Here is an 11,137-nt window from a genome sequence, read left to right on the forward strand (position 1 = left end):
CTGCACAGTGACTCTCGCGAGCGAATCGTTCGAGGGACGAGTTCGAAGACGAAGTAAACGACGCGAAGTTCAAACGGTGAACGTTCCCCAGCTCGAATATATCGATTATCCATTGACCACGAGTGATCTGATCGATGTAGAAGCGCTGGACAGTTTGGAAGTGCATCTCGAGACGCTTGAAACGTAAGTATCCCCTGCTACGAGAGTTTCGTCAAGGGAGCAGTCTGTCTAGGAGTTTCGTGTAGTTTCGCTGGGGGGTTGGTCGTAGAGTTTCCTCTTGCCAGGAGGGCGGTTTTAAGGGTGTCTGTATTATTGGAGATAGGGACACTCTGGTAGGACGTGAATAGAAAATCTGAATTTTTGTGGAATTGAATACTAGGAGATTAGAATATTTGTCGAATCGAGTATTTTTGGAATCGAATATCTGTGGAGTTGAATATTCTTGGAATTGAATATTTTTGGAGTTGAATTTTCCAGAGAACGAATATTAATGACATCGAAGTTTTCTGGAATACTTCTGGAATCGAATATCTGTGGAGTTGAATATTCTTGGAATTGAATATTGCTGGAGTAGAATATTTTTGGAGTTGAATTTTCCTGAGAACGAATATTAACGATATCGAATTTTTGTGGAATTGAATATTCTTGGAGTTGAATATTTCTGGAATTGAATCTTCATAAAAAATGGACTCGAGAAATTTAAATTTCAACAAAGGTACAGGAAACTCAACTAAAGATAAGGTCCTCAAGAAAGTGATTAAATTACTGCTGAAACTCTAAGGAGTTCTAATATCCCCAGCTCTTAATGGACTCCCTTTCGCGGATGACTCCATACGATGATGATATACTCCACTCTGTATGCGTGTTTCATTCAGAGGCAAGCTCTGCGGTCACTTTGTGGCCTGACGTGTGAATCGTGAAATGCTCGGGATGTAACTGGTTCGCAAAGACGCGAGATTAATGAGTTTGTGGTGCCTGCGGCGCAGCTAGGTGCTGAATGTAATTAACAATGACACAATTCCTTCTCGGGGAAAATTAGTTAACTTAGAAGAAACCATTGCGCAATTCGCGATTTTGTCGTGTTACCGCAATCCACGAAAAAGTAGCTGAAAGACTAGTTTCTAAAACTGCTGTTTCTACTCTGGAGACTCTAATAGTAAAAGATTCAATTCCCAAAATATTGAATTCCAAAAATTTGAAATTATAAAAATTAAAAATTCCAAAAATTGCATCTTTGAAATTCAAATCGAAATTAATATCGCCAAATTACTGTGTTACTTGTTTAAATGACTCTGCAGTTGCCAGGGCAGTCCCCCGCGGACTGAACCGCAATCACGTTCGTCAATTCGCAGCGGTCTCCTGAATGTTGAAACACTTTCCAGTGCCCAACATCCGCGGAAACTAGAGGAATATGCACGTACTAGTGCCTTCGAGACTTAACACACTTCCAGCAGTTTTCTCCAAGACGATTAAGAAAAACTGCTCGGCTGGCGGAACTCGATCAATGAACTCTCGATTCCCATTCGTCTTCGTTGCAACTTCCAGCAATCAATTCCCACTTCATAAAAATCGACTTCCTCCCCCAGCAAACATTCTCCCGGGCTCTCACTTCTGACCAGATCTTCACAAAATAGAAAAAGAGAAAAAATAACGAAGATGGTATTGAGGTACGAGAATTGCTTTCGAGCAACAGACAACTTCGTCTGCTGTAAGAAGTAACTCGAGGCTCCCCATAAACGTCTTTCAAATTGCCATTAAAGCGGCGATATTCCCCAAGAGTGTCTCGAAAGTGCAATAACTGGATGTGCGTTATATATGGAGATACTTTGGAGCAAGTAGCCCCGATAGATGACGGCCTGGCTTAGGAAACAATTGACATAAGTGAGACAAAGTAGCATCATACGTTCGTACTTCGAACGAGGCGTCGCGCTGAGACGAGGATTACGAAAGGAGCAGCGCAGCAAACGGGGCTAATGTTGCACCGACTTCGAGCCATCGATTTTCGACTCCGAGGCGAGCTGAATACTTCCCGATGTGCCAATTGAACCGATGTCAACGGAGCATAGTTCGTTGAGCCAGGCTTTGGCCAAGTGCGAAGAGATTTTCTTCCTGGGATTCGGTCAACGTTCCAACAAAGTTTCTCGCGCGAAGTTTCTACTTGGGTAACAATTTGTCACCGGTCACGATATGAATATATCAATTTCCTGAGGCTGGGTTGGCGCGCTATCTCAGGGACTTCTTTTTGGGTACTGCGATAAGATGAGATTTGAAGACTGAGATTTTGTGGAAGCTTGGATGATGAATATTTGAGAATTCCAGAGACTTGGGTATTCCAGGGACTTGGGAATTCGAGGGACTTGGGAATACCAGTGCCTTGAGAATTTCAGAGACTTGGGAATTCTTGTGGCTTGAGAATTTCAGACTTTGGAATTCCAGTGGCTTGAGAATTCCAGAAACTTGGGTATTCCAGGGACTTGGGAATTCTAGAGACTTGGGAATTCCAGTGGCTTGAGAATTTCAGAGACTTCGGAATTCTAGTGGCTTGAGAATTTCAGACTTTGGAATTCCAGTGGCTTGAGAATTCCAGAAACTTGGGTATTCCAGGGACTTGGGAATTCTAGAGACTTGGGAATTCCAGTGGCTTGAGAATTTCAGAGACTTGGGAATTCTAGTGACTTGAGAATTTGAGACTTGAGAATTCCAGTGGCTTAAGAATTCCAATGGCTTGAGAATTCCAATAGCTTGAGAATTCCAATAGCTTGAGAATTCCAATAGCTTGAGAATTCCAATAGCTTGAGAATTCCAATGGCTTGAGAATTCCAATAGCTTGAGAATTCCAATGGCTTCAGAATTCCAGTGGCTTGAGTATTCGAGGAACTTGGGAATTCCTATGGCTTGAGAATTCCAATGGCTTGAGAATTCCAGTAGCTTGAGAATTAATTTTGGAAGCTTGAGAATTCTAGTGGCTTGAGAATTCCTGTGACTTAAGAATTCCAATGCTTTCAAAATTCCAATTTCTTAAGAATTACGATGCCTTGGGAACTCCAAAATCTTTAGAATCGCAATTCCATGAAACTTCCAATATCTTTAGAATTCCACTTTCTTCAGAATTCTAATTCCTTCAGAATTTCATCATATCTGAGGGAACAATATTGGGGTCCCCGAGTGACCTCACCTTGATACGCTAAGAGTTAGCAGGTTAGGTGACACAAGCACAATAGAGCCGTTGTTTCCATTGTGCTCTGCACACAGTAGCCGAGACATGACGCGTGGAAACACGGCATAAATATCTTCGATCCAGTGAGTGAGTGGCACGCGTGCAAGGGGAAGCGGAATGTATAACACTGGCCAGTGCAACCTAGATGACCATACAAGAAGGAGGAGAACAGCGTTTCCTGTTGGCTCGCGTCTGTTATTTGCGATATATAAACTGTAATAATATCGAGCAGTCTCCTCGCGCTTCGGCCCATGAATTCGATCAGCCAACTTCCTGTCCTCCACCTTTGCTATTTTTCTTCCGCTCGCCTCGTTGTCTCGACTCAAATAAATGGCCACGATTCACCATTTCCCTATAAATATAATATGTCTGCCTCGACATCTATCGACTGCGTTCTATATTTTCAATTATCATCCACAGCCACGCGTTTGCCCTCCCCAGTGAGACGAATAAATTTGCCCATGTTTGCAAAGTGTTTCGCGATATTCGATGAAACGAGCCTCGTGGGCCAACAATTTCCCTGGGAAAATATCCCTGGCGTTCGGGAAATTTCGACACTGAATTCGTTCGTTTTTGGAATTCTGGCGACTATGGAATCAGGGGACTTTTCCTCAATGTGATCTCGATTTTCTTCCCTGTCTGGGAAAAGGGAACTTACTGCACCATTTCCTTTTCACTTTTTGCTGAGAGTTGTTGAGCTAGAAAACTCTGGAGCAAAGGTCGACTGCTAGTCTCTCTAGGAAACGAAGACTTTGAGTTATTTTATCGTGGAAAATTGCTCTCTAGCTTCGCTGTTTCTTTCAACATCCTCCATGATAAACAGTATTTAAGGACAGTATTGATAACAGACCTCTTCCAATAAAAATAGCAAGGATTTAAAAAAATTCTATTACTTCCAGAATCAGTGGATTCGCAATCTCATGACCCATATACTAGTCGAGTCTAATTTGGACAGGAAAAAGTGTCTCGAAATTTTCTTTCCTAATGCCACCTCGACTGTCGATCTGAAACGTCTGACGACCTCAAACTGCCAACAACAGAGCTCCCATTGAACAAACATAGATCCCTCACGCGATAGTGCGTGATCGGTTTCTTGCGTACCACGCGTTACCGCGTCCTCGGCAGCGAAGGCACTGCAAAAAGTTCACGAGTCTGACTCGTGAAAGTGTGACAAGGGGCTGAAAATTGTCTAGGTGTGGATGGAACACTCTAGGTCTCCACTCTTTTTCTCAGAAAAAGGGGGAAGAATATGGAGCCATAAATCGCTAAACAGAATCGCTTTTGGATCGAATTTGCCTCCCACAGAAAAGGCGTTCGACGTCTTTCCTCAGTCAGAGGTTGTAAAAGGTTTTTTCTCAAGGCGGAAACTGTCGATCAGAGGGGTGGTTTCCATGGCGATGGAGATGTCGTTTGGTCGTTCACCACGCCGCGATATTAAATCTATACAGACGCAAACAAATCGAGACAGGGGCTGTTGAATTCGCGCGAACACGTCGGACCTACACGAACCGCGAGTTATTATTAACGCACCGATAGCGGTCGTTCATTTGGAATATACGAATGACCGGAATCGATAGGTCGTTTCCGCGAGTTTGCGCTTCACTCTACCACTTCCTGTCAATTTCGAACTATTTTTCTAATCATTCGAGTATTTGCTGTGTCAGAGAATAAATCGAGACACTATAGCCATATTTATTTCAGGGGTAATAAAAAAACCTTTGTACCGAGAAGGGTGGAATTAAATTCATGAAATTTCAGATTCTTGTGGCTAGAGAAGAATTTAATGAAAAATATGTGATAATTGGTTAAGAGAAGCTGGTTGCAATTATTGATCACGTGGAGAAGTTTTTATTGAGATATATATGGGAGGTTTGGCTTTACCCCGGTTAAGTGATCACAGAGTCGCGATTTTATTATGAGCAAAGGTGAAATTTAATACTCCAAATATATGTTTATATCCCATCCAATGAACTCGATCCAATAATGAAATATGAAAATTCTTTTCGTCCTCCCCGCGTAAGTGATCACAAAAACTGTGGCCCTGAGATCACTTAACCGGGGATGCCGAAAAAACTTATTTTCACATTGCACAACTTCTTCGATTCCCCTAAATGTTAAATAACCATGGATTTAAAACACTAATCTTGACCTTTCGCAGTTCGAAACCCCTAACAGATAAAGAAATAAGTGAAAAAGGAATATCGAGCACGTTCTCCTAAACGAAAGCCAATCGGCTGAATTTGTTATCGTACCGAGGCGTTCAACCGAATCCACAGGATTTTTGTCCACCTTTCGGGCGATTTCTCTCGCCTCAGCACCCCGCTGTCAGCGAATACGTATCGCCTATCTATGCGGCGCGTGGGGAATAAAGAGACGTTCAATGAGGCGTGACACGCGAACGAAGGAGCGCCCTTTTTGCTGGGCGATATTCGCGGAAATTCGCGTATCACGGTCGGCCTGATATACAGTGCCGCTCATAACTATTCGAACCATTTCAGAAGTTTGGAAAATCGCAGATTTATTGGCAGCAATCGATATCTATTCCCTAGACTACCTATTATTTGCTGCTGAAAATACAATGAATGTAATTATTATATACTTAATTTTAATATATGGTAGAAGTACGAAAGAAATGTCGAACCACAAAGAAATCTGAATTTTACTTAAGATGTGACACTGTTCGAATTCTTATGAGCAGTACTGTACCCTTTTTCTAGTAGATTATGACAGAAACAGACACCAGTCGTTTGTCAGACACTGCGCGCGAGGGACGCGAAAATTCGAACGTGCGTCGACCTACTTGCTGACGAGGGCTAGGTGAAATTCGATTGTGCCGCGGCGTTTTCGATGAATGCCCACTCGATCGGTGGCCGCGTTCGTCTAATTAAGCGATTCAAATCAACGCCTCGAACATTGGCAGTCGGGATCGATAGGGGACGATCGACGTGTGGATCTCTTGAAGGTCTCTGACGAATTTTGAAAGTCGAAAATTATATTTTTCAGAGATTCAATTCTCTGAAAATTCAAGTTTACTAAAATTCAGCTCTTGAGAGACTGAGTTCTCCAAAAATTCAATTCTTGAAAGATTCAATTCTCCAAAAATTCAATTCTTGGAAGAATCAATTCTCCAAAAATTCGATTCTTGAAAGATTCAATTCTTCAGAAATTCAATTCTCGAGAGGTTCAATTCTTCAGAAATTCAATTCTCGAGAGGCTCAATTCACCAGAAATTCAATTCTTGAGAAGTTGAGTTCTCCAAAAATTCAATTCTTGAAAGATTCAATTCTTGAGAAATTCAATTCTCCAGAAATTCAATTCTCGAGAGGCTCAATTTGCCAGAAATTCAATTCTTGAGAAGTTGAGTTCTCCAAAAAGTCAATTCTTGAGAGATTGAGTCCTCTAAAAATTCAATTCTTGACAGATTTCATTCTTGAGGAATTCAATTCTCATGGTATTCAATTTTTAAAGGATTCAATTCTCAAAAATTTCAATTCCTGAGAGTTTCAATTCTCAAGCGATTCAACATTTGAAATATATGTAACTATTTCCCAACCATGTTCACCTCAAAATAACCCACAAAATGTAACTTTAATTCTTCCTAGCCCTCAGCAAAAAAAATAGAAAATATATAAAACTGGATTTCAGTGAAAAAAGCTTGAAAAACACATGTCCATATAAAACTCTTCTATGAGAAACAAACTTTGTTATACTAAAATGGTCTGCTTAACCAACGCATGCCTATCAAATATTCAGCTCTGTTCTAAAATTTCAATCTCAACTCTTTCTGAAAATCCCCAACAATGCTCCCTCACATAAAAGAAACACAAAAAGAACCACCGAAACCAGATCCTCCTAAAAATTCATAAATTCAGCGTTCGCCAAACCGTGAATTTCCATCCTGAAAAAATTCCCCTAGTATCGTTCGTTTCGTTTAATAATCGCCATTATCCGCGCTCGTCGCGAAGCAGCGCGTTCAAGTCGCGGCCCTCGGCTATTCATACGAAACTGTTTGTCTCCTGCCCTCGAAATAATTAAAAAGTTGCGAGCGTCCCGTGTCGTAAATAAAGCTCCTACAGCTTTGGAACGTCGCGCGCGTATTCAGGAGAGGAGCGCGCGTTTTCGTCGCGTTCTCGTTAACGACGTTACGTGCGCGCGCGTTCCCCCCTCGCCGCCCGTGAAAATTCAACTCGTGCTTAGAAACTGCAACCGCGAAAGCAGCCGTGGGGCCTGGCCCAAGAAACGACTCGTGGCCTCTTAAAAGGGGGGAAAGTTTTTTCCTGCCGCAAATTAAAATTATTTCACGAACGACTGAGGAGCGAGAATCAGGCGCAATTCGTTTTGCACGCGGAACGCGTCATTTCTCGTTTAATGCAGAACCTTCTGGGCTAATTCTTTGGCTTCTGTGCTGGGCAAACGAGTGAAGATAGAGGGGCTGCTGTGGGATTTACAAGATTTTTATTTTGGTGTCTGTTTTTTAAAACTTTATGGGGTCACTATACCATGGAGATAAGGAAAGAGGGCGTTTTCTCAGATTTTTTTTAGCAGAATGTTTAAGAGCGGTTAATTCAAGGCTTTGTGGATATATTTGTTACATGTTTTGCTGTGTCTTAGAATTTTTGCAGCAGACAATTCCGATTGTTTCCACAGTTTTTGTTAATCGATGAATAACAGTTTTCGTGTGCTGCCTGCGTAGGTGATATCTCGGGAACCAATTGTCTGACAGACAAAAACCAAAGATATTCTTAATCTACATGTGTCTGTGTACATGATGAACTAGAATATTTAATAAAATCAAAAAATTCAGAAATATCCCCATTTTACTGAATTTTGTCAGAATTATCTGTCGCTTTTTTTAAATTAAAAAGAAACTATTGCAGATATCGCAATCATTCTAGTTCATACTATAGCCACAGACATCTAGATTAAGAGTATCCTCGATTTTTGTGCCTCAGTCCCCCGAGAATTTTTTCTCTCTCTTTTTTTGGAGGAAAAGTTAGAAAAAAATATATCACAGAAAATATTTCCCTGGTTAGAGCAGTACGTATCATAGAAAAGATTCAATTAACTTTATGATGGCACGGAGCGAAGCTTATTTGCATCTGATAAATTCAAATTGCTAGAAAGTTAGATCCTTGCATACTGAGGGGCCACTGAGAAATGGCACACGAAATGTCCCCGAAAGAAAAGGAATCGACTGTGTCGTCAACAGTCGGGAATTGTCATAACTTTCCCTTCGTTAGGAGCATTGCTTTTCATTCATTCGGAACGCGAGCGAGAGGCGATAGACTAGACAGTGGCGTATTAAGGTATGCATATTAAAATCCACGCACTTGCGTGGCCGTTTAAGAGCGAACTGTAACGACCTCGATCCACTGCCAGTGAAAACAGGGACAGTGCTCAAAAGCCATGGGGCGCTGGGAGAAATTTCAATGACCAAAAATTGATTTTCAGTGACTCACAAAGGAATCTAATTTTCTTCGTCGTAATTTTCTAATGGAATTCATTTCCTTCGTTTTCTTGAGAGAAAGTTTACTTTTCTAACGAAAACTGGCTCGTTCCCCCAGTTCCTCTGGCTTGAGTAATGTCTATGAATTAATGTTCCTGATGCAAGTAATCTGTGAAACTGTAATTGCATTAAGTGGCTTCCCTCCAGGAATTTAGCACGCAAACTGTGCTATTTTAAGTTTATCGAGTGCAGTTGACGATATTATTAGACCCCTGATATCTTGTAATCACTCACAAATAGACATTCATTATGAACCTTAACCTATGACACTAGTGAAGGGATTTAAATCGAGCTGCTATTTTAGAAGTTCCACCACGACTTAAATTCGTAACAGAACTCATTAGGGAAAATCATAATTCAAAGTTGAACTATGCAAAAAAATATATTAAATAGATCTTTAAAGAAAAAGCAAATAAATAAGCAATTAGAGACAATTAAATCTCAAAGTAGAAGAGTAATCACAGAAATATTAAATGTATCTCAAAAAACAAGTAAATAAAAAAGACCAAAAAATCCTAAAAAATTGAAGATAGATTTTCGAACCATTTCATGGCTTTCAAGATTTTTTAATAAATAATTACTCACTGGGACTGTTCGTGGAATCCTCTTTCCAGGAAGCTTGAGTTATCTATATTTCTCAGAAGCTAAACGTTTTCCACTGTATATACGTCTACACTAGAGAAGCACAGTGCACACAAATCCGACAAGGGAAATAAGCAGCAACGATGTTTCCACTTTCAGAAGCAAAACTCGACTGAGGTCGTTCGATTGTCCTGCCCTCGACTGTTCACCAAAAAAAATTTTAAGTGGCAATAAACCCAGGTCAAAGCCTGGGCTCTGTCACTCTTGGTAACACTATTGAAAAGGAAAATATTCTCTAAAATTGCCTTCAGAAATCTGAGAAAAATAATTACAATTGAAAATATACAAAAATTATACAATAACAAAATTTCAAGGTATTTCCACGAATATTAATTTTACAAAATAGAGATAAATTATCCCTGCCTGGTTGGAGAGTTCGTTAACGGTAATACAATGCAACAAATAATTTAGTAAGCCAATATTCCAATAATCTAACAATTGGATATTGCGACTACCACACCCAGAAGGTAATAAATAACAAATAAGCCAAGAATTTCTCTGAGTGTTTCCCTGCGACAATACGAAGCCCCGACTTCAAGTATTTAATCCCTGAATTGAAATCCATCGAGTCTGGCGTTCTTTCAATTTCGGAATGAAATTCTCCCAGATTATAGAAATATTACGTCGTGGAGAAACTCACTCACGTTATCGAATATCCTCAGATATTAAAACTCGACGTTTCCTTGATAGAATTCACTTTTGGCCCCCCGTTGATTCGACATTTTTCACTGCCCTCATTGTGTATTATATCTCGTTAAAATTTTAGGACACTTTTTCGTAGCAGCCTGTATAGAACAAAGTATTGGTCTCGAGCAGTGTTTCCACGTAGCGATATCCTTTCACTTAGCGTTTCCATTAAAACCCATTCCGAATATTCCCCAGCGATCGAGGTCTGCCCTATGCGCAAAAGTCGCGAAATGTCTTCTGGATATCCCCTGTGAGCCGAGCGATGCAAGTGCCATCGAAAACTTTGCTACCCAGGGATTATGGGGAGTTTTCAATTAAACGAGCCAGCTCGGGGCTGGGAATATGGGGAAATCTGTCCTGGCTCTGACTCCAGGATTTACTCGCTGCGCAGCAAGCTCTCGATAGAAATAACTAACACTGGATGATTCTGAATTATTGAAAACGGCGAGGGATAATCCGACAGCGTATTTCTGCTATGATTTCGGCGGAAAACTGATGTGTCTGACGTCGAATAACACAGCGCGGTATTGGTTCCGCGACTGCAGCGAGTTCGCGCTCCGGAGCGATACGAACGGAGGCAAAAGCGACAGGAATGGAATTTATTTCGACTATTTTCAAGCAGCTCGAGGGATAAACTCGTGGGAAAAAATTCTGTTATGGAACAGACGAGCAGAATTTTAATCCACAGCCCCTGGACAGGGGACCAAAAATTCGAGCCACGTTCCTATAATAATTCTAACTCGATTAGAATCGATTCTGATCTATATCGCGCGGCGCACGGTCCCGAGAACTAATAACCAATTTCGCGGTTCAATGAAAATAGAAATACCGTGCTCCTTCGAAACATGGGATTGAAAAATATTTATCAATAAACGCTGCTCGATTTTATTTACCAAAAGAGACAGAATAATATTCTTTCGATAACATTTTCCCTCTGCGGTCATGTTTATTCGAGACCCAGCAGGGCGTAAGTTCCACGCGAAACAGGATTCCAAGTGAACAGAGGCCCTCGTGACGTTTCTATCGCGGAAAATCTGCGCCAGATAGCAGACAGGTCCTGCGAGGTGGGGAATATATTTTGATCG

Source organism: Calliopsis andreniformis, chromosome 7, assembly GCF_051401765.1.
Source record: "Calliopsis andreniformis isolate RMS-2024a chromosome 7, iyCalAndr_principal, whole genome shotgun sequence".
NCBI lineage: Eukaryota > Metazoa > Arthropoda > Insecta > Hymenoptera > Andrenidae > Calliopsis > Calliopsis andreniformis.